This window comes from Lathyrus oleraceus, chromosome 1 (assembly GCF_024323335.1).
Source record: "Lathyrus oleraceus cultivar Zhongwan6 chromosome 1, CAAS_Psat_ZW6_1.0, whole genome shotgun sequence".
NCBI classification, from domain to species: Eukaryota; Viridiplantae; Streptophyta; class Magnoliopsida; order Fabales; family Fabaceae; genus Lathyrus; species Lathyrus oleraceus.
In genome coordinates, this window is record NC_066579.1 from 64,199,523 (window position 1) to 64,222,733 (window position 23,211).

The following is a 23,211-nucleotide window of genomic DNA, read 5'->3' on the forward strand; positions in this document are numbered from 1 at the left end:
TTATTTATCAGTGGGGATCCGTTTATTTCAGGATTCCCCGGGCCGATTCAGAGATTGTGTGATGGGTCTGCTCAGAGACTGATGATGATGATGATGTATCTGTCTTCCATTTATTTCGGAACCCTTGAGTTGGATTTGTGGTTACATATTCCTCAGATGGTTGTGATCAGTTCAGAGATCAGGGCTGTGACTCAGAGCAACAGATGATCAGATGACTTGGAGGATGGCACAGTGCATTGCATTCATACATCTGCATCATTCTCATTTTGCATTCATCTGCACCAAACCTACGTCTAGCCATATGGGGAGTATTATGGATTGAGAATCTGGTTGAGAGACATCTTGAATTTCAGAATCTGGATGTCAAAATGTTATCTGTCTCGATGAAACCAAGATCAAAAGACAGAAGCTTCCTCATATGGATAGACGTTGCATTCATGCATATTAACCTGTTTGCTGTTTTGCAGGAATCATTGCTCGTGCTCGCAGAACTGTACTTTTGCACTCAACTCGTCCTCACAGATACTTCACCAGACGCAATACTCCTCGACTGATGGATCCTCCCAACGCCGACATCCTCGAACTGAAAGAGATGGTGAGGGATTTGGTCAGTGTTGTGCAAGGGCTTGCCTTGGGGCAGAAAGCTATGGCCGAGAGATTAGAAAGGATTGAGGGCTGGATGATTAAGGAAAAAGTTCAGGGAAAGGCTCCGTCATCCGAAGTAACAAATCCCTCTGACTCTGTAGTGAAGAAATCCCTTGACAGTGGTCAGCCCAAGAAGAAGGTTGAATCAGGTGGTGCGCAGACTAAAAGAGAATGCGGTAAGGATCGTTACCACCCTTATGCTGCCACCGTAACCATTCCTGTTGGTGATTCATCTGCACAACAGCGGCAATCACCACCTCAACAGAGGACACAGAGAGTTGTGGGCCAAGTGAGAAGGAGGACGACAGATCGTCATTTCAATACGCCGCCCGTGACTTACGCCTCTCTGTTCAAGAGGTTGGAGGATCTTGGATTGGTGCAGCCGAGGATGTTGACTCTGTTAAAACCTGATCAGAGGCCTGCCGGTTACGATAAGAATGTCAGGTGCGAGTTCCATGCTGGGGCACCCGGACATCATGTTGAGGATTGCAAAGCTTTTAAGCATGTGGTCCAGGACTTGGTGGATTCTAAGACAATCAGCTTTGCACCGATGGCAGATGATAGTGTTAACCCCGTGCCAAGGCATGGTCCTGTAAAGGTGGAAATGGTGTCGAAGGACAAGAAAGGGATAGAGGTGACTGAGAAGGATCAGTTAAAAATGCCAATGTTCGTGGTCCCAAAATGTTCGCAGAAGAATGGAGCTTTCCCTCGTGTTGATAATTGTTGTGCGGCCATCGCTACAAAGGGGTGTGTAGTAATTGGGGAATCGGTCCAGAGAAAGATGAAAGTAGAAATGGACGACGTAAGGTGTAAAGCACCCAGTCTGGCAGCTGAAACCGTCAAGGTAGAAAATGCCATTGGTGTTGAGAAAGAGAAAAAGTCGTTCATTTCTTCTTACAAGCAGGCATTGGAAGTGGTGAGAAATGGAGGGATCCCAGGCTGGGGACAGATCATAGGCATTGTGGTAAAGTCGGACATGTTTGGGATTGGTTATCAGCCAGATCAAGGGTCGTCTAGACCAAATAGAGGACGTCGTCCGTCGTTCACCTTTGTCAGTGCCGGAATGCTAGATTCAGATCACGCCTATACAGTGGGTAAAGAAACTGACAGTGACTGGGAGATTGATCAATGGATAAGATCGTGCGTACCAGGAAGCTGGAAGGCTTAAACAAGATCAGCACTGCCACTCATCCGAAAGAGTAATGATTTCTGATTTGATTTTATCTGCATGAAAGCCTTGCGTGTTGCCCGACACGTAATGGTTCATTGTAAGGGCCACCTCATGTTTAAATTTGCATTTTCTGCATCATTAATAAATGGATGTTTTTCAGTCAAAAAAAACGGTGTTCCCTGTTTTTCATTTATTTTTGCAGTTTAAAAACAAATAAAATGGCAATGTTTATTTTCATTTTTCCTTTTTGATTTGTCTCGTCCCAACTTCAAAAATAATTCTCCGGATCTCGTTGATAACAATTTGGTTACCCCTCATATGACTTCGACAATCCGAGCAATCAGGCTGAAGAAGAAGGCGAAGAAGATTGTGATCTGCTGGAGTTAGCCAGGATGTTAAACAAGAGGAGAAGGTGATTCAGCCGCACGAGGAGCGGGTTGAGGTTGTTATTCCAAGCACCGCCGAGGTCAGACAGGAAGAAAAAATTAGGGCCGCTTCAGAGGCGAGTTGAGAGCAGAATGGTAGCCTTGTTGAAAGAGCATGTGGATGCCTTCACCTGGTCATGTCAGGATATGCCAGGGCCGGATACCGATGTCGTTGTGCACAAGCTACCATGGAGAGAAGACTGTCCTCTAAAGAAGCAGAACGCCAGTGCTACTTATCATAGAGCCAGGGTGACTTTGTTTCATGATATGATTCATCATGAAGTTGAATGCTATGCTATGACATGATAGCAAAGTCCCAAACAGGAGAAGGGCATCTGGCAGACCGGGGCAAGTCGTTTGACCAGTGGAGATAATTCAAATTGAGGTTGAATTCAGATAAGTGCACTATCAGAGTGCGATCCGGTAAGATGTTGGGATTCATTGTAAGGGAGGAATCGAGGTTCATCCTGCTTAAAAAAAAAAAAAAAAAAAAAAAAAAAAAAAAAAAAAAAAGAATGCCTGAACCGAGAACATAAAAGAGAGGTTCGTGGTTTCTTAGAAAGATTGAACTACCTGTCATGGTTCACATCTCATCTAACAGCCACGTGCGAACCTATATTCAAGTTGAAAAAAAAATCAAACGGTCAGGTGAAATAATGATTGCCAAGGGGCATTGAAAGAATAAAAGGATAAGTTGCAGGAACCTCCGATTCTGATGCCTCCTGTGGAGGGAAGGAGCAATTGTTAATCTGGTACTTGACAGCCTTCGAGGGGTCAACGAGGTGTATTGGGTCAGCATGACGCGTCTTGTCGAAAAGAGCATGCGATTTACCTTAGCAAAAAGTTTACCGACTGTGAAACAATACATTCACTGTTCGAGAAAACTTGATGTACTTTGGCATAGGCTGCTCGCCGACTGAGACAGTTTATGCTGGTTCATACCACCTTGTGGATTTCAAGATGGATCTGATCAAGTATGGGTTTGAGAAGCCAGCATTAACCGGACGAGTTGCGAAAGGGCCAATGATTTTGATTGAATACGATATTCGATATCCTCTCAGAAAGCAATCAAAGGGAGTGTATTGTCTGATTACATCTCTCTGCAACCCGTTGAGGTTATCAACCGATGAAGTTTGAGTTCCCTGATGAGGACATCTCGAGGTACTCAAATCGAAAGATTGAGAGTGACCGATCCCGGAGGAGGGGCCTGACCCCAAATCCGAACGGATTCTGATGTCTGATGGGGAGGTTAAGGAGAATAAGATTTTGTTGCCCGGATAACGTTTGAATACACCAACGACGGTGTGATTGAGTAGGAAACTGGTATCCTGGGTATTGATCTTCGGTGTGTCTACTGGGGCAACTCCTTTCTCATTGGTATGTGGAATGGAGGCTGTGTTACCTGTTGAGGTTCAGATTCCCTCTTTGAGAGTCTTGATGGACGTGAAGTTGCAAGAGGCTGAATGGGTAAGAACCCGATATGAAGAGTTGAGCCTGATAGAGGAAAAGAGGCTAGCAGCCATCTGTCATGGGCAGTTATACCAGCAAAGGATGAAGCGTGCTTTTGACAAGAAGGTGCGACCTCGGGTATATCACGTAGGTGATATGGTGCTGAAAAGGATCCTTCCTCCTCAAAACGATCGAAGGGGCAAGTGGACACCGAATTATGAAGGTCCATTCGTGGTCAAGAAGGTTTTCTCTGGCGGAGCCTTGTTGTTAACGACCATGGATGGCGAAGATTTTCCATCCCCTGTGAATGCGGACGCAGTTAAAAAATACTTCGTATAAAAGAGACCCGCTAGACGAAAAGAACAAAATAGTCCAGGCAAAAATGGGCATCCCGGCGAACCGAAAACAGAAAGAATGGTTCGAGCAAAAATTAGGGATATAGAAGAAAATTGTACACCCGGCAAGTCGAAAACCGGAGAAGGCGACTTGGGCAAAAAAGGGTATCCCGGTGGACTGAAAACCCGAAAGGGCGGTCCAGGCAAAAGAGGGATTGAAACGAACAACTGCGTCCAGCATGATCGTTTGCGCTTTGGTTAAAGCATCACGGATAATACCCGGTAAGGATCAGTCAGAATCATCTTGTTCAGAAGGCAGAAAGCATGGAGAGTCTGAGGACATATGGGGTGTAACCGAGTTGGAACTCGATGAGATCACGAGTTTCACATTGCCATTAGGATAGATTTTCCCTTTTGTGCGCAATTACCTCTTTTCAGGAATTGCTTCCTTTTGTATTGCTCCTTTGAGCCACACTTTTCTGATCAATAAAATGCATATTCAGTCAAATAATTTTGTTTTTGTTTTTCATAACCGCTTTGATTGCAAAAACATCCAGATATTTTTGATAAAGAATCTTGCATTTTAAGACATACAGGTTCCTTCCAATGCATGTTTATAAGATTGAAGGCTTGAAATCTTATTTGGAAGGTTGAGTGACCCAAGTGTTGAAATCTTGACACGCCTGGGGCACGGTTTTATCTAACGATCTGTTTTGCAGGAACTGTTAGATATTCTTCACTCACTTGCAGGTTGTGATGTGAAAGCTTTGTAACGGATCCCCAGAGAGTTCGCTCAGGAACGAATGAATGAAAGAAAGGTGAAGTGACGTTGAGGCGTACGACGATCCTTGATGATAATCAAGAAGACTCTTCAAAATCGGAAGATTGGAAAGTCTGTAGAAATTCCCCGCAGAGTCCGATCAGGGATGAATGAATGGGTAGAGAAGCGACGATGAGAAGACGTTGAGACGTCCGACGACCTTTGGAATTAACCAAGAAGACTCTTCAAAGTCGGAAGATTGGAAAGTATGTAATTCCCCGCAGAGCCCGATCAGGGACGAGTGCATGAAGAAAGGACGGAGAGACGACGAGACGTCCGACGACGACCCTTGAAATTAATCAAGAAGACTCTTCAAAGTCGAAAATTGAAAATTCTGTATAACTCCCAGGAGTACGCTCTCTCGTCGAGCGCGGAGCGACTTGGAATATAAGATGATGGAGCAGAAAAGGTCCGGACGAGTCTGGAGTTCTCAAAAGTGGAAAGCTGATGCGAGATTGGGAGGTGGATACCAGGGTTCGACGAGTTGACGGATGTTCTGTACCAACTTTTCTCATTTCCCAGCGAGGTCCCCTAGCAGAATTAGAAGACCAACTCCCTAGCGGATCCAAGGTCTGTGGTTCTCCAGCCGAGTCAGGATGGTTATCCCCGGCAGGTTTAAAACGATGCTTCCTCAGCAGCCAGGCCAGAAGGTTGCTATTCCCCGAGTGGAGCGGGTTTCAAAGAAATATATCTCCAGCAGTTCCCCGAGTGGAGCGGGTTTCAATGAAATATATCTCCAGCAGTGTTCATCCTACCAGTGGATTGGACAAGTTCCCGTAGCGGACGGATTTTGCATCCCCAGCTAAGTGTGTTCTACCTATGGATTGGATGGGTCTTCCCCAGCGGAGTAGCATTCGTTTCCCTAGCAGGGTCAGGATGGTCATCCCCAGTGGGTGTCAAATTGATGCTTTCCCCAGTCGCCAGGCCTGGAGGTTGCTGTTTTCCCAGCAGAGTATCTGTGAGCATTTTCCCCAGTAAAGTCGTCAGGTATCTATGAGGGTTCTCAAAGCAGAGTCGGGATTGATATCCCCAGCAAGTCAAAAACAGTTGTATCCCCACAGAGTGTTGGTGGTGCTTATCCCCAGCAGTTTCCCGAGCGGATTGGGTGCAAAGGAGGTTCTTCCCCAGCAAGGGTTACCTTTTCCCAGCAGCAGTGCTATTCCCCAGCAGGGTGGAATCGGAGTATTGACGAGTTCCTCAGCAGAGTGTCTCGTGCTCCTCAGAAGAGTCCCTTGAGGGGGATGCTTTTTATGCATTCATCATGTAGAGTAAGCATAACATGTTGCATAGAAAAAATAATAAATCGCGTAGCATTTCCATAAGTATGGAGCATTACGCAGAAAAAGATCATGCATCATTGTTGCAAGCATAGAGCTAGTCTCAAGCCGTGGTTACCGTTTGAGAGGTGGTTGTGCCAGAAAGCGAAGATGTTACTCTGTGGAGTTTAGCATCATGACGTCAGATCAGCAATGTTCCCCAGTAGTGCGATATTGGAGGAAATGTTTCCGTCGGACAGAGATGGAAATAAAATCAGAGGACGTTACGCGATCAGCGCGATTCAAGCTGTGGTTACCGCTTGAGGATTGGTTTTATCAGACAGTGAAGGTGTTACTCTGTGGAGTTTAGCATCATGACGTCAGATCAGCAGTGTTCCCCAGTAGTACGATACTGGAGGAAATGTTTCCGTCGGACAGAGATGGAAATAATATCAGAAGACGTTACGCGATCAGCGCGATTTCGGGGTCCAAAAAGAAAAACAAGAAAGAAGATAATCCCCAGCTAAACGCAAAGTGTTTGACTGCCAGGGTTGAATAGAGAGCAGTCGGCTCAGGGCTTGTCATCCTCAGCATGGGTCGTTGTGGCATTTCGGCCAGTTTCCGATTTCCAGATCGAAGAGGTTCTCAACCATCAGGACGAAGAACTTGTGGCACTCCGGCCAGTTTCCGATTTCCAGATCGAAGAGGTTCTCAACAGTCAGGACGAAGAACTTGTGGCACTCCGGCCAGTTTCCGATTTCCAGATCGAAGAGGTTCTCAACAGTCAGGACGAAGAACTTGTGGCACTCCGGCCAGTTTCCGATTTCCAGATCGAAAAGGTTCTCAACAGTCAGGACGAAGAACTTGTGGCACTCCGGCCAGTTTCCGATTTCCAGATCGAAGAGGTTCTCAACCATCAGGATGAAGAACTTGTGGCAATCCGGCCAGTTTCCGATTTCCAGATCGAAGAGGTTCTCAACAGTCAGGACGAAGAACTTGTGGCACTCCGGCCAGTTTCCGATTTCCAGATCGAAGAGGTTCTCAACCATCAGGACGAAGAACTTGTGGCAATCCGGCCAGTTTCCGATTTCCAGATCGAAGAAGCTCACGATGATTAGATCGATGCAGCTTGCGGCAATCCGACCAGTTTCCCGGTATCCAGACCGAAGTGGTATCCAGACCGAAGAGGTGTCCAGACCAAAGGGGTGTTCAGGCCAAGAAAATGAAAAAAGAAGAGAAAATTCTGGGGTTCAAGAAAATAAAAAATAGAGAAAACCTTGGGGTTCAAGAAAAGCAGAAAAAAGGAATAATAATCCCGAGCGGATGAGTGGTGTCCAGGCCATGGTTATCCCTGTGTTACCATTTATTTTGGTATCCAGGTCGACGTTTTTCAAGTTGGTTTCTTCGCCGATGCTGACAGGCGTTGTTAATTATTTTTCCCATCAGAGTGCAAATTGTTCGTCTGTTCTTGGTATTCAATCACTCTTCATCCTGATCATCCGAAAGCCGAGGCTATTTCGTATCGACAGGTTCAGAGTGGATTGAATAGGGGCAGCTGTAACACCTCAAAATTTGCCCTCCTCTCTTGGGACTATCATAACACATATTGCATATCATTTTAGGTCATTAGGCATTGCATATTGCATATCATGTGGTTACATTGTGCAAGCTATCCGCTCAAGTCTTGATCAGAGGATGAGAAAGTCTAAGTGCAAGCTAGGGTTTTATTGACTGATCATTGGCCATCTGAGGATTGGGCTGTGAATTAGGGTTTCATGATTCTCAAAGGATGTTGGTCTTCATCTTGATGGAAATGATACATCATCATCATCATGGTTGGGTATCATCAAGTGATTGAAGCTCATTCCTTGAGATTAGGGTTTTGACCACTGGTCAACCCTAATCAGTTGCATTGAGCCAGTCAGGGCATAATCAGGAGATGAGGGTTATGATGGATATGGGGTTCATTATATGATTATATTGTGCTTATTGGAGCTAGGGTTTCACCCTTGAGCCATTTCAGTTGGAGATTGGAGTTCAGATTGATCTATGCATTGCCAAATTCATCTGTCAGTACATAAAGTCAACTGTGGTCAACTGTACATGATTTGATGGATTTGGAGGTGGAAATGAGTTGGATACACTTCATTCATGTTGGAACAAGTGTTATATGACATCTCAAAGCTTAAAAATGAAGGAAATCAAGTCAGGACAAAAACTGCCAAAAATAGAAAGTGACTTGTAATAGAAGTTTCCAAAAATGGAAAGTTTTTGACCTCAAGACCACGTGTCCAAGGAAGCTTCAAATGAAAATTTGTTCAACATGAAAGTTGTAGATCGTGTTCTCACCTTTCCAAAAAGTCCAATAACTTGAAAATCCAATGTATGGTTGGAAAATTAGGGCTCAGTGAATTTCAGAAATGACCCATAATCAGGAGGCCATAATTTCCACATGGTTTGTCCAAATTGCAAGTTCTTTATATGCACAAACTCCATTTGACATGTACTTTCATGGTGCATAATTGGATTTTTCCAAAAGTGGTCAATGCAAAAGGTCAAATTTCAACTGGACAGTTAAAATGGACCAAGGGCAAAATCGTCCAACTTGTGAAATAATTGGAATTTTTGAGTGGGGATTTTTGCAACACCTCATAAATGATATTTGAAATTTGTTGGAATCATCATTACATGCCTAGGCCTTGAGGTTTGAAAATTGGCTTTTGAAATGAAATTGGAAAATTGGACAATTAGCCATCACATAGTGAAAATGAGAATTACACATCCAATGAACATCCAACAAGTGGCAACAGCTCATGACAGGTGTTTAGAAGGTGTATGAGGTGGCATTGAGCTGTCATGAGCTGGCATGTGAAAGTTCAATTTTGCCCCTAGCTTGAAAATAACCACTTTCACTAATTATTTGCATTTTGTTAATTGGTGTGATTAAGGCTTGGATTAATCATGAATATATAAGCTTAATCACAACTAATCATAACAGAATTCACAATTCCAAGAATCAGATCAAAAACTCTCCAAATTCTCAAAATTCTCTCAAGAACACTTCATACCAAAATTCATCAAACTTCCTCAGTTCTTAATCATTTGGAAAAGCGCTTGTGGATTCGAGTTTCATACATCATCTACTTCATCTGTTTGTGAAGATTCATCTCAAATTCACCACCATTCACGACTGTTCAAGCAAGGTCCTTCCATGGTGAAATCGAATTTCTCCTTCTAGAAGCCATTGCCATTGATCCTGAGTGTTCCAGGCTACTTCTTGAAGCTTGTTCTTCGACTGTTTCGCGTCACAACACCTTGAAAGCTCCGATTCCAACACTGCAATCTCAAGGTACTCAAAATTCGAGTCTCACGATTTTGCCAATTGTCATATGCGTTGTGTAGGTCATTTGTCATAGGTTAACATGTAACAATTGGTTTGAAAAATGATTGAGCGAGTTGAGAGAAATCGCGACTCGAAGCTTTGAATGTGAAACTTTATTCGATCGATCCGTGAGATGTGTTAGGAATTAGGTGGAATTAGTTACATAGTTGAGATGTACATGGTGAGACGATTCCAACGGATATCAGTTTGTGAGATTTGGTTGTGAAATGAGCAAAGTCGAAGCTGCCGTTGATGAACACGGTAATGCCGCTCGAAGAAGAAGATGAATTGTTGAATTATGTTTACTGTTTGATCCGTGTTTTCATTTAAATTTTTAAACAACCTGTTTACCGCGCCACTGTTTCGTTAACTACAAGATGCCATTAATAATTCATCCAATTTAATTATATTAATTCAAATAAATCCTTAAAAAATCATAAACACTTTAGAAAATTCATAAAAAATTCCTAAAAAATCATAGAAAAATCATAAAAATGTGAGAATTTTTTCTTTGACTTCCTTGTTGACTGTAGATGTTTTTTGACCTATTGGTCAAAGTTGTGCATGGTGTGAATTGTATTTGACCTAGGGTTCTTTAACATGTGCTATGTTTGATACCTTGTGCCATTTTGTTCATGAAATTCTCATATCCTAAGATAAATGCTTGAAAATTTTTATGGTAATTCTAGACACATCAATGGAGATTTACATGTAAATTTCATGAATTTTTGATACCTGATCATTGAGTTATGAATTTTGGAACTTAGGTGTGACAATTTGTGTCACACCTCATTATGTCAATTTGCTGGATTTTTTTGAGTGACCTATACTTGTTGGATTAATTTGAAATTTTGCATGATGGTTGATTAACATGTTAAGATGCTATGTGAATTTTTGTGGAATTTGATGTGGCATTTTCAAATTGATTGCTATTTTTCATCTCTGGTGGTTGAATTTACAAGTTCATGTGACATAGGTTGGTAGAATCAATGTGAAATGCTCATATGGTATTGTGTGATCATGAAATTTGATATGCTTGTAATAGACACATGATGTGACATCCCTGTTTTGGTCCTACTCATTTCTTTATTGTTTTCATTGAGTTATGAATTTTTGAAGTGGAAGCATGTGTTGATGTTGTGATTTGGAGCATGTAATTGTGTCTGTTTTTGTTGATTTTCATTGACATGGTTCCCTTGGTCCAATTAGGCTAAAATTTGACATGCTAGACCTTGAGTAGTCCCTGTTTAGGTATAATTTATTTGGGGATTTTTGGAACTATTTTGATATGGAATTGAATGCAATAGTTCTGTTTGGATGTTTGGTGCTTCATTTGAACTAGTTTGAATTGTTTTGTGCATGGAATGAATATAATGAATGATATGGACATGGGATTAATTGTGTTGGCTTTTGTTTGACATTAATTTGAGTTTGGTTAGAGATACCTTGCTGTTTAGGAATTTTTCTTGCTTTTGGACCCTAGGCTTGGCCTAGTGGTCTTGTTGCTAATATTTGCTTGATTTTTCAGGATGAATAGCACCATGCTCATGGAGAATGATCCAAGTTGATTGAAATGATGTTGTTTGATGTTTGTACATTAACATAACTTGGTTTTGTAGGTTGTGAAGTTTGGGCTTGAGCTCATAGCTTGCCTTTGTTGTGCATTAGTTTGTATAGTCTGACTGATTAATACTTGCTATTTAGTTTTGTCTGTCTGAGTACTAACTGTGTTTGACTGTTTCCAGGTACTTTTAGTTGCTCAGTTCCTTGTGAACTTTTGCTTTGCTTTGCTTAAGCAACTTGCATTGAGGTATAACTTCCTAACTTCATGTAGTCTGGAGACCCGGTCTGTTATTTGACCGGGCAAACTGTCTGAAGTCCTCCTTAAGAGGCAATGTTTGTGGTTGTTTAATATTGTGCCTAAGCAGGTGAAAGTCCTTTAAATAAGGCAATTGGTGGAAGGTAGGGGTATGCAGTCTACCCCCCACTATTCTGTGAGTCTTCTCTTTGCTCCCATTACATGGTTGTAGCATTGAGATTACAAGCCCAAGATCCGTGCAGTGCACGTTGTGTCAGAGTCTCTGAGTATAGAAGGGTTCCCCCATTCTGGACCCATGCTCATTTGTCAGAAGCTCTCCCTGGTCAGGGATAAGAGCTGTGAGGTCTGATCCTCACTTCATCCTTTCATCTGCTTCACCTTAGCCTCGTAATGGCAAGGTTAAGAGCAAACCCAGCCCGTACAGACGACTCGCTTCGGCAGTCAAACCTATTGTGTGAGCCACTTGTTTGGTTATAGTGCGTGCTATGTGGATATCTGTTTGAGATGCTTGTTCTCATTGGATGTATGCTTGAATTATTCTGTATGCTTGTGTGCTTGCTTCTTTCCTGGATAGGAATAGTTTGCTTATGCAAGTAGGATAGAAAACTGAACTTAGGGATGACTGTGCATGACAACATCTAGGCTCGAGTAGTAGTCTCCCTAGTGTTGTGTCTCCCTGGTTTCTGGCTAGTAATTCAGTCCCTTTCAGGGGAACTACATCGCCCTGATCCTCGTTCCAGACGAGGTATGTAGGCAGGGGGTCGTGCGAGACCTCTCCGGGCAACCTTTTTCTTTTTTGCGTGTGTTTACTTGTTATCTGATTGCATATTTTGGTTCGGATGCCGACGTAAGCCCAGTGATTGGCTGTCGGGCTCCACGTTTGTCGTTTTGTACATGTTTTGGTTCGGATGCCGACGTAATTCCATCCAGTGGTTGTCGGGCTCCATGTTTGCCACCCTTGCTTGTTTGTGTTGTTTTGTGTTGTTTGGCGTGCGTAAGCCGAACTACAGTGGCTCTGATTCTTGTTCCAGACAAGATATGTAGGCATAAGGTGCGATACCTTATCGAGCTCGTTCCTCTTAACCCCACCTGCGTTCCCTTGTGTGTGTGTGTGATGTTTAGCAACCTATTCTTTATTCTAGGACGTGGATCCCGTCGAGTACGACGGACGTGAGGGGTGCTAATACCTTCCCCTTGCGTAACCGACTCCCTTACCCTGTCTCTTTGGTCGTGAGACCATTTCCTTTCCAGGTTTCTCTGAGCGTTTCCTTTCCCTATCTTGGGATAAATAACGGGCAGTGGCGGCTCTGTGTGTGTTTTGTTTGAGTCCCGCCGGTTGATTTTTTGCAGGATGCGAAAGTCAGGCATAGCAATGGCAAACTTCTTCCCTAGGACAGCTCCATCCTTAACACCAATGGTCTTCCAAGCTCTTCCTATCTGCTCCAATCTAGCAGGGTCACTTCGCTTCTCAAAACACACACTCTCAGCTATCTCAGCATCAAGTGTTCTTCCATTCATCACAAACCCCAACTGGCGAAGAGAAAGAACTGGATTGTAATTGATGCAACCCTTAGTCCCTACAAGTGGCACGTTACGGAACTCTCCCCCACTCATGATGACATTACGCACATCCATCCGGTAAGACTGCCACCTGATATCATAAGATGTAAGAGACATAACCCTCTGAGTCCACTTATTAGTACTCTGAGTATCTACAAAAGGTCCACTGATTTGCAGGAGAGACAAGACCCATCTGAGCAACAATAGGAGACAGCATCTGATAGCTCCACCCTTACCATGCCTATTGTGGATAGCATAGTAAGTGTCAGCTAACAAGGTAGGAACCGGGTTTCCTCCGAGGAAAATAGTGACAGCAGCATAGTCCACAAAGTTGGGCATACTTGGAAACAACACAATCCCATATATCATGACAGCCAACTGAGCATGAAAAGCTTCCCAATTTCCCTTCTTAGCTTCTTCTCTAGCTACCCTCAACAAGAACTTTAGAGGCAGAGCCACAACATCCCCACTGGACTTCCAATTATCACTGACTTCTTTGACACTCAGATGAAGGACTCTGGAAATGATTCTGAAATCAACCTCCTGAGGCACATCCAAGAAAGGAACCTGATACCGGATCGGGACATTCAGCAGAATGGATTACTCTTCAAGAGTAGGAGCTAGCTGATAGTCCTGGAAAGTGAAACAACGAAGCTCTGGGTCATAGAACTGTAGAAGAGTCTGCAACGGCACTGGATCTACCACCATCTTCAACAGTGTCAACAAATCCCCATACTGGTCAACAAACCCCTTCTGATGATTGCCGCTCACAAGGTTGCTCAACTCTATCAAAGACGTCAAAGGCTCACGGTGAAAGCTGTAGGAGAAAGTCTTCCGCTTCAACTCTGGAACTGTTGCCATCTCTATCAATGAACAGACCCCTGAATGAACCTGAGAAATGATATGCATGCAGAGATTAGCTTTTTTCTTTTTCTTTTCTTTTTCTTTTTCAATTTTTTATTGCATTATTTTTTTTGAAAATAAACATGCTATGATGCAAATGATGCAGACAAGACTGGCTGGTTATGCATCTCGGAACACAGGATCAAAGCTTTGGCTGGAACTCGGAACCACAAATCATCTGAGACCCAAAATCATCTGAAACCCATATCTGAAGAACCAAGTCACCAACAGGATCACAAGTCACCAACGAGTCACCGACAAGTCACCGACAAGTCACCAACTGTACCTGTAATAATGATCATTCCCTCCCCACTCACGGGTGTCATCTAGGCCAGGGTAAGGTCGAGGGAAACGCAGCATAAATAACCCTTTCATAGAATATCATCATATACACACCCGAAGTATGTAACGATAATACCCCATCAGAGTCTGAACTGCTCGTGATATCAATGTTCCTCTAAGTGGCGCAATACCACCCGCTTCCCATGAATCACTCTATTCCTAGGTGTCCTAGATTTCACTCATAGCCTGGGTATTGGGCCTTTTACCTCATGTAACTCCGACCCCAACAGAGAGACAACAAAGCACAACCAGATGAATATATGTTGAATGCAAACATAAAGGCAAACAATAAACGCAAATATAAACAAATAAATGCAATAAATGAACAGCAAAAGCAACCAAACCCTAACCAGAGAACGCTAGGATAGACTCGCATAGGGAAGATGAACCAGCAAGAGGTCAACTACGCCTTTCCCCAGCAGAGTCGCCAGCTGTCGCATTACGCGAAAAACCGGCGGGAAAACTAAACAACAGAGCCGCCACCGTGCGTTATTTATCCCAAAAGATGGGAAAGGAAACGCTCGAAGTAAACCTGGAAAAGACATGGTCTCGCGACCAGAGAGAGATGGGATCGGGAGTCGGTTATGCGAAGGGAAGGTATTAGCACCCCTACGCATCCGTCGTACTCGACGGGATCCACGCTCAAAAGGAAGGATAAAGGTTGCTAAACACTGATCACAAACTGCACACACAGGCTGGAAGGAAACACAAGAAGACAAAAGAAACTAACTCGGCAGGATATCGCATCCTGGGCCTACGTAGTCTGTCAGGCAGAGACATCAGTGTCGACGTAGTTCGGGACAAGGGGAAACGTGCTCGCTAGGATGTCGCATCCTATGCATACGTATCTTCTATGACCGAAGAAGAATCAGAGCACTCGTAGCTCGGCTCACGCACGCCAAATAAAACAAACACAAGAAACCGACTGCCAATCGCTGGACTTACGTCAGACTCCGCACAAAAACAGGCAAACATGGAAACCGAATGCCAATCGCTGGACTTACATTAGACTCCGAACCAACAAACCCACACTGGAAACCAAATGCCAATCGCTGGACTTACATCAGACTCCAAGCACACAACAAACACACAGGAAACCGACTGCCAATTGCTGGACTTATGTCAGACTCCAACACACACAAAGGAGAAAAGCAAAAGGTTGCCCGGAGAGATCAGCTCATCTCCTGCCTACGTACCTCATCTGGTATGAGGATCAGGGCGATGTAGTTCCCCTACACAGGGAAAAAGGACTAGCCTAACCAGACACAAAGGGAGACACAAACTACTAGGGAGACTACGACTCGAGCCTAGAAGTTGTCATACATACGATCCCTATGTTAAGGTTGCTATCTAACTTGCACAGGGAGCAAGCTATCTTACACAACACAAAAGCACAAACACAAGCACAGAGCAAGCACACACACTACATACAAACAGAGGGGCTCAAACAAGGCTAGGCTTTAGTCAAGGGGTCATGTCAACCTCAACAAACAAGCCACTGTAACAGGGTAGTGTTAGCTCTTAACCCTAACATTGAGAGTTAGGGTGAAGCAGATGAAATAGGAAGTGAAGATAAGACTTCACAACTCTTATCCCTGGCCTGGGAGAGCTTCAGACAAATGAAAGTGTGGGAGTCCAGAATGTGGGACTCTACTCCACATGACTGACACAACTGGATCTTGGGTTATTATCCACAATGCATCAACACAATGGGGTGAGCAAGGTGAATGACACACTGAATAGCAGGGGATGGATTGCACATCCCTTGTATCTGCCAATGCCTCTTCACTTAGGAGGTCTTTGATATGTACAAGGCACAAAGATAAACAAACACAATCTTCCAGACTACATGAAGTCAGAGAGTTATACCTAGGTTAAGCAACCCACAAGCTAGCAAAGCAAGTTCAAAAGAACTCAAAGCAACTTAGGTACCCGAAAAAATCTAAACCAATCAGTTTACAAGTTCAACAAACAAACAGACAGTCAATCACACAATCAGATAGATAATCAAGCAATGCAACAGTGTGCAAGCCACAAGCCAATGGGCACAACACAAATAACTTGGCACCAACCTACAAAACAAATCAGGTTAGTCAACATCAACCAATTAATCAATCCAAATGAGTGAACCACTTCAATTATGGCAATGTGCACCTTAACCTGAAATCCACAATCCAAACAGTGAGTCCAAACCACTAGGTCAAAGCCTAGGGTCAACAGCAGGTCAAACATTCAAAACAGAACATGAAATTTAACATGAATCAACCTCATCCCATCAAGAACACAACCCAAGAGGACCCACATCAATATCATTAACCAAAAGCATTTCATGAACCAAACATGGCAAGGTATGCAAATTGTGACCACATTGTGACATCAGAAGCAATAAATGCACATTAAATGAAAAATGATTCAAATAATCTTGGCAAAATTCATGAGTAAATAGAACATACAACATGATCATCACACAAAAAATTAGAGGCATTGGACATCATTAGGCATGGTAATCACATTGCATAAGTCAAGACAAGCACAACAAGCACATGTGTGACACCAATTGTCACACCAACTTAGCGTAGGACTAAAACAGAAATGGATTATGGTAAAAACCTCAAACCAAAGCCAAAACAACATTCAACATGTCTAGAAATAGTGTACAAAATTTCACATTCATTGGATAATCCACAAGCATTTCATGATCAAATGAAGTTCAAGGCAATGAAAAATCCCAATTAAATCAGAAATCAATCAAATAATTCCAACAAAAATCATGAGCATTCACAACATCCATATCATGCATCATACAAAAAATCAGAGCAATTGGATATCATTTGGCATGGCAAACACATCAATCAAGTTGAACATCACAAGGTGTGACACAAATTGTCACACCTACCTTAGCATGATCATAAAACAGCAATGGTAATTGATAAAAATACCAAATCAACACCAAAATGTCAAGCAATAAGTCTAGTTATAGCATGCAAAATTTCATAAGCATTGTACAAGAATCAAGCATTTCATAAATGATATGGCAAGGCAAGGTCAAGAATGCACATATGTTCAAATCTCCTAGCACCAAAAAATATTCGGCCATGCACAATTTTGGAATTAATGATGATAAAAAACTAGAAAGAATCAGGATCATGATGCAAAAAATCTCATCATTTTTGGAGCAATTTCCAATTTAATATGAATTTGTGAAGTTGAGAAAATTTGAAAGATGATTTTGGAGCCAAAGTGTGAAATAAGGAGGGAAAGGGAGAAAATGCATGGCAATTTGAAAATGTGGACTCGGCCAGGATCGAACCTGGCGCACATTTGAATTATAGCGCACGCTCAAAACGACTGTGTATTGGCCATAAACCCTAAGCGCTGCACATCTCCAGAATCCGCAGGTAAAGCACATGAACTCCTATCTAAATCCGTAGGTAAACGTATGCGTTTCACAACAAAATTTGCAGGTAATCTGGAGAATGCATGAACATATGAAGAACACGATGATCTTCATCCATAAATTTCCAGCAAAATCTCAAAGATTCCATAAATGAAAAACAACCACATCATTCAACTTATCACGCATCATACAACAAGAATCTATGAGTATTTCATGCAAAAACAATCACACATGCACGAATCGAAGCAAATGAAAATCATCATCCAAACTTTAAATGCACGGATCTTCATGGATATAGCATCATTTTTCTTGATTCAAAGTGCAGATTCATCACCATTCTAAGATCTACAAGATAGACATAACAATTTTGAGAATTAAGGAGGTCAAAAATGTACCTCTTGATGAGCAGCACTTGAAATCTCGTGTTTCCAAGCTTTTCCACGCCTCAATCCTCTTCCAGTATGCTTATTGAGATGGATGAAGATGAAATGGAAGCTTAACAATGCATGAAACGAACTGAATCTCCAACTGCCATGAAAACTTCAAGCTATGAACATGAACTCGAATGCAATGATTTCCTCTATTTCCACGTCCAAAGATGCTCATTAATAACTCAGGATGATGAATGAATCAAGGAAAAGTGATTGTGATTGAAGAAATTTGGAGAAAAAAGTGAGAGAAAAATTTGTGAATTTTGAGATTCTAGATCTAGAATTGGTAATTGTGATGAAATCTGTTATGATTAAGCATATATAGTCCATGTTAATCATGTTTAGGCAATGGTTTAAGCAAATGCACAAGAGTTAAGGACTTTGTGGTGTGAATGCAAAAATGAGGTTTCTTGCTCCGTACACCTCCATGCACGTGAACAGTGCACATGTAAGGCCAAAAATGACTAAAATTGAGTCCATGCACATGTTGGACTTGGTTTGGTATGCTCATGTTACACCAAAATGTGTTTATGCAATTTTCCACAAAAATCCTCATGAAGGAACCAATGCCATGCAAATGAGATTTCATGCCAAATGATTGTATGCTTGGAAAATACATGTTACAAGGATCAATATGCAAAAAGAGCCACCCAAATTGGACTTTTGGTTTGAAAGTTATGCCCATTTGAAGTCTAAACTACACTTTGCCAAGTTTGAACCATATCTCCTCAACCACACATTAGTATTCATGATCTTGGACTTTTTGGAAATGGGAGAGAAAGATCTTCAACTTTCATGTTGGACACAATTTCATTTGAAGCTTTCTAGATGATGTAATCTTGAGTTGAAGTTGGTCAAAAACCTTTCCATTTTTGGAAAGTTCAAATTACAGGTCACCTGCTATTTTTAGAAAGTTTTGATCTGACCTCAAATTCTTCATTGTTGATGTTTGAAATGTCAAATGGGACTCGTTTACACATGAATGAGGCATCTCTAACCATCTCCCACCTCCAAATCCATAGTTGAACTGACAGTTGACTTCTGTTGACTTTTTAGGGTTTCAGATGATTTGCTCATGGACTGATGAGTTTTGAACCTTCAATTCTTGGCCAAATCACTTCAAAATGATCCTTGAATCATATGAACTCATTATACCAACCCTAGGGCTTTGATCTCATGGAGAATGCCCTAGTTGCCTTGCACAGTTGAATCTCCTAATGCCAGTCTAGCCTGATGACTTGATGGACTAATGCAATGAACAATGCAATGTTAATGACCTAATATGAAAATGTATGTACAAAATGGGAGGTGCAAATTTGAGGTGCTACACCCCTGCTCGAAAATTTTAATGAACAATTCATTTAAAATTGACGTCGTTTTTCGTACCAACACTTGATACTTCAAAGCACTTTTTCTAGCCGAACGGGTGAATTTTTTCCTTGCGTTAACCGGTTAACCATATGCGTTAACCGGTTAACACTGTTTGAAAACTTTTAGAAATTCTTTTCTACCTTGCGTTAACCGGTTAACCATATGCGTTAATCGGTTAACACTGTTTGAAAATGTCTTGGAAAACTGTTTTCCGCCTTGCGTTAACCGGTTCACCAAATGCGTTAACCGGTTAACACTGTTTGAAAATCTCAAAAAATTTATTTCGCATTGCGTTAACCGGTTAACCATAAACGTTAACTGGTTAACACTGTTCGGGAAAGTGTTTAGAACGCACAACTCTTGTGTAGTCAAACCCCAATCGCATAACTCTCTGACAACACAACCCTTGTGTCGTTACTAACCCTGATGCACCAATTTCAGACCGTCAAACACATCTCGATTGTTAATTCAGTATGATTGATCAACACGTCATTGCTTCACCATACTAATGTCGGATCAAGAAGCAAACGACCATTGATCACTCAAAGGAAAACAATCATTGAGGGTTTGAATGAACGAAACGAGAACACTATATCATATATAATGTATTTTGCATCAGGATTACATATATCACATATATGTAACTTGATCGATCTCAATTTAACCTTTGATTCATTCTGTCTTTAATCATATTATTACAGAACAAAAACAAATATCAGATTCATGGTTTCGTAAGTGGCTCTGATACCACTGAAGGAGAATTGCCATCCAAGGCGCAGCGGAATTTAAAAATTTCTCCATTTAGTGATCCTTACGAATGGGCATGATCAGTGATAGAATCCTTACCTCTTGTGGCGATTCAAACCTTTGGTGCAGATTTCTGATAATGATCAAAACCTTTGATACAGATCCATGGGGCGATCACGAACGTTGAACGATGACAACGTCTCTACTCAGTCCACACGAACGGATTCCTTCAATCGCAGTGCTAGCTGTTATGAATGAAGGCTTTGAGTGAGATAAAGAGGGAAACGAAATTCCAAGTCTCTACTTGAATTTCAGTCTGAGTGGAGTGACAATGCTTCTACCCAAGGGGTTCTATTTATAGAACCACTTGTGTGGGCTTCAAGCTAAAAAGCCCACTTAAGTGTATTTTGCCCATATCTCACAATATGCCAAAATCACTTAAGTATTTGGTACCTTACCATATTTCGTTTCCACTTAAGTGCACCGTACCTTACGGTGTTCCTTAGTTACTCTATTTCTCATCAATCCGTCCTTTATGTGTGACCCTATAGGTTTTCGCGACATTGGCAATTATATTAAATCACGCATTTAACATAATAAACAGTGAGTGGTATCTAGCAACACATCACTGCTACCCAAGTCATGAAAATGTCATGTGATATGACAAAACCTCTTGTGATAATAATTATGTGTATAATTACCCCTTTTCCCTTATGTCTATATTGAACACAAGGTATAGACCGTGTCATCCTTGTCCAGTTCAATATTGGGCCCATAGACATTTATCCTGTTACGCATGATTGGCAAATTCTATCTAGGACACTCATGTCCCTCAACATGCTTCGTGGAGTACCCATCAATTGTCTTTATGGTTATCCAGTTATGGACAACGTTGGATCAGCAATAAAGCACTCGACTCTACATATAGGATCCATAGTGGTTTCAGATCGAAGAGTGGTATACACTATTATCACCATGAGAATAACTTATGACACTTTGCATAACTTTCTATATAGTATTCTCATAGCGGGTCAATCCGGTACAAATATTACTCCTAATATTCATACCTATGTTTAAGACTTGATAACTCTTTATCCATGATCCATGAGATGTGATCATCAGTCTACAAACATAATAGTCTTAATGCTTTAATGTTATCCCACTTCACACTAAAGCTCGACTACGGATACTTTAAGAATAGTGTCCTTATGTTTAATGCGTTCTCATGATTAAGTCACACTTAATACATTAAACGGACTATCTATTCTAGGGATTTATTAATCAACCATAATAAAGAAAATGCCTTTTATTATTAATAAATAATTCGATACAAGTACCAAAAAGTATTGGCCTCTAGGGCTTACACCAACACATTCAATCCCTCAAAATGAATGGATAATATTAATTTGGTAAAAGTCCTCCTTTGGCCAATTTGAGTTTTGATCGATCCCCCTCCCTCTTCATCTCATTCCCATTCTTTATGCATTCATCTCATTTGGCCTATGATATCTCAAAGTCCTAAGGCTAGTTGATTGAAAAATCAACATAAGTATGGATGAGATTAAGCAACCTCTTTTGCATATTCTTTTTGTGTGTTGTATGTTTCATGAGCATAGTCCATCATACTATGTCTCTAACAGGCATTAACACCAAAATTCTATTGCCCGACCTAAAATAGTTGTGACTTCTACATAAGTCCAATTACGATTGCTTAACATAGCGCTAAATTTGTGAGACAAAAGGCATAGAAGTCTAGTTAGTGAGATTGTAAGTCTCCCCTCTTTCATGGTATTGTGTGGAAACTTGGAAGATGTCTTGGTTCAAGGATCCAGGCTTGTGATAAGTGGGTTGAGTGTTCTCCAAAGAATGACCAAAAAATGAAAAGCAAAAGCAAAACAATACTAACTTCTAACTCATTAACAACTAACATTTAATTTCAAGTCATTTACTTTAATGCAATTCAATTTCAAGTCTTTATTCATTTTCCATTATTCATACCATTCTAATTGTTTATGTTAATGACATTTTTCACTTTGTCCACTTGGACCATATTATGTGATATATTCTTGTGTATATTCTTGTTTGTTTGTGTGGTCTTTGACCATTAATGTACATAATAACAACAAAAACTCTAAAAAAAATTGTGTGGACTATTGGCTTGATCTTGGACAAATGGATTTACAATATAGGCAACATTCCTATGCTAAAGGACTTGGCCAATGCCAACTTTTGTGAAACCAAGTGCTTGCAATTTGAAACATCATCTGATACATCTTTGAAGACCTCTTTGAGTTCATCTGCAACATGATCATTATGAAGCTGTTATTTTGAAACTGTGACTTATGGAATTCATCTGTTACATGGACTATCATGAAGAATATCATGGAGTGGCCAAGCTTGGATGTGGCTATCTATATTTGATGCCTTGCACTTCAAGTTGATATAATTGTGCATTGTGTGTTGTTTGATTCTAATGTCCAAGGGAATTTGGGTTTCTATTGACATTCTTGTCTATTGGATTGCTACCCATTTGTCAGATCTTTTCAGCCCTTAACTTTTAATTTTGTGCATAGGATTAGTCTCTTCATCTCCTCCCCGTCTCTTTAATTTTAAAATCTCTCCCCCATTTTTAAAATCTTCTTTGTATGAACTACTTTTGTTCTAAACTTTGACCACCTTGCAAAAGATCGAAACTTTGACCTTACGCCATTGCATTTTTAAACTTATTTTCTTAATCAAACTTGTAAATAAACTTAACTATACTTGACTTAAACTTTCAAAAAGGCCAAAAAGAACTACGAGGTTTTGATCCCTCATTTTTATGTTGGTACGTAGGCACAAGTCCGAAGGTCTTGTCAAACACAAAAATATAATAAATGAATTCTTTTCTCATCCCCCCATTCTGTTTGTTTGTAAACATCATTTTGTACAATCTATAGTTGTTTGATTAGCAATAAGGCACTCGACTCTACGTCTAGGGTCCATAGTGGTTTCCGGTCGAAGGGTGGTATACACCATTATCACCATGAGAATAACTTATGACACTTTGCATAACACTCTATATAGTATTCTCATAGTGGGTTAATCCAGTATAAATATTACTCTTAATACTCATACATATGTTTAAGACTTGATAACTCCTTATCCATGATCCATGA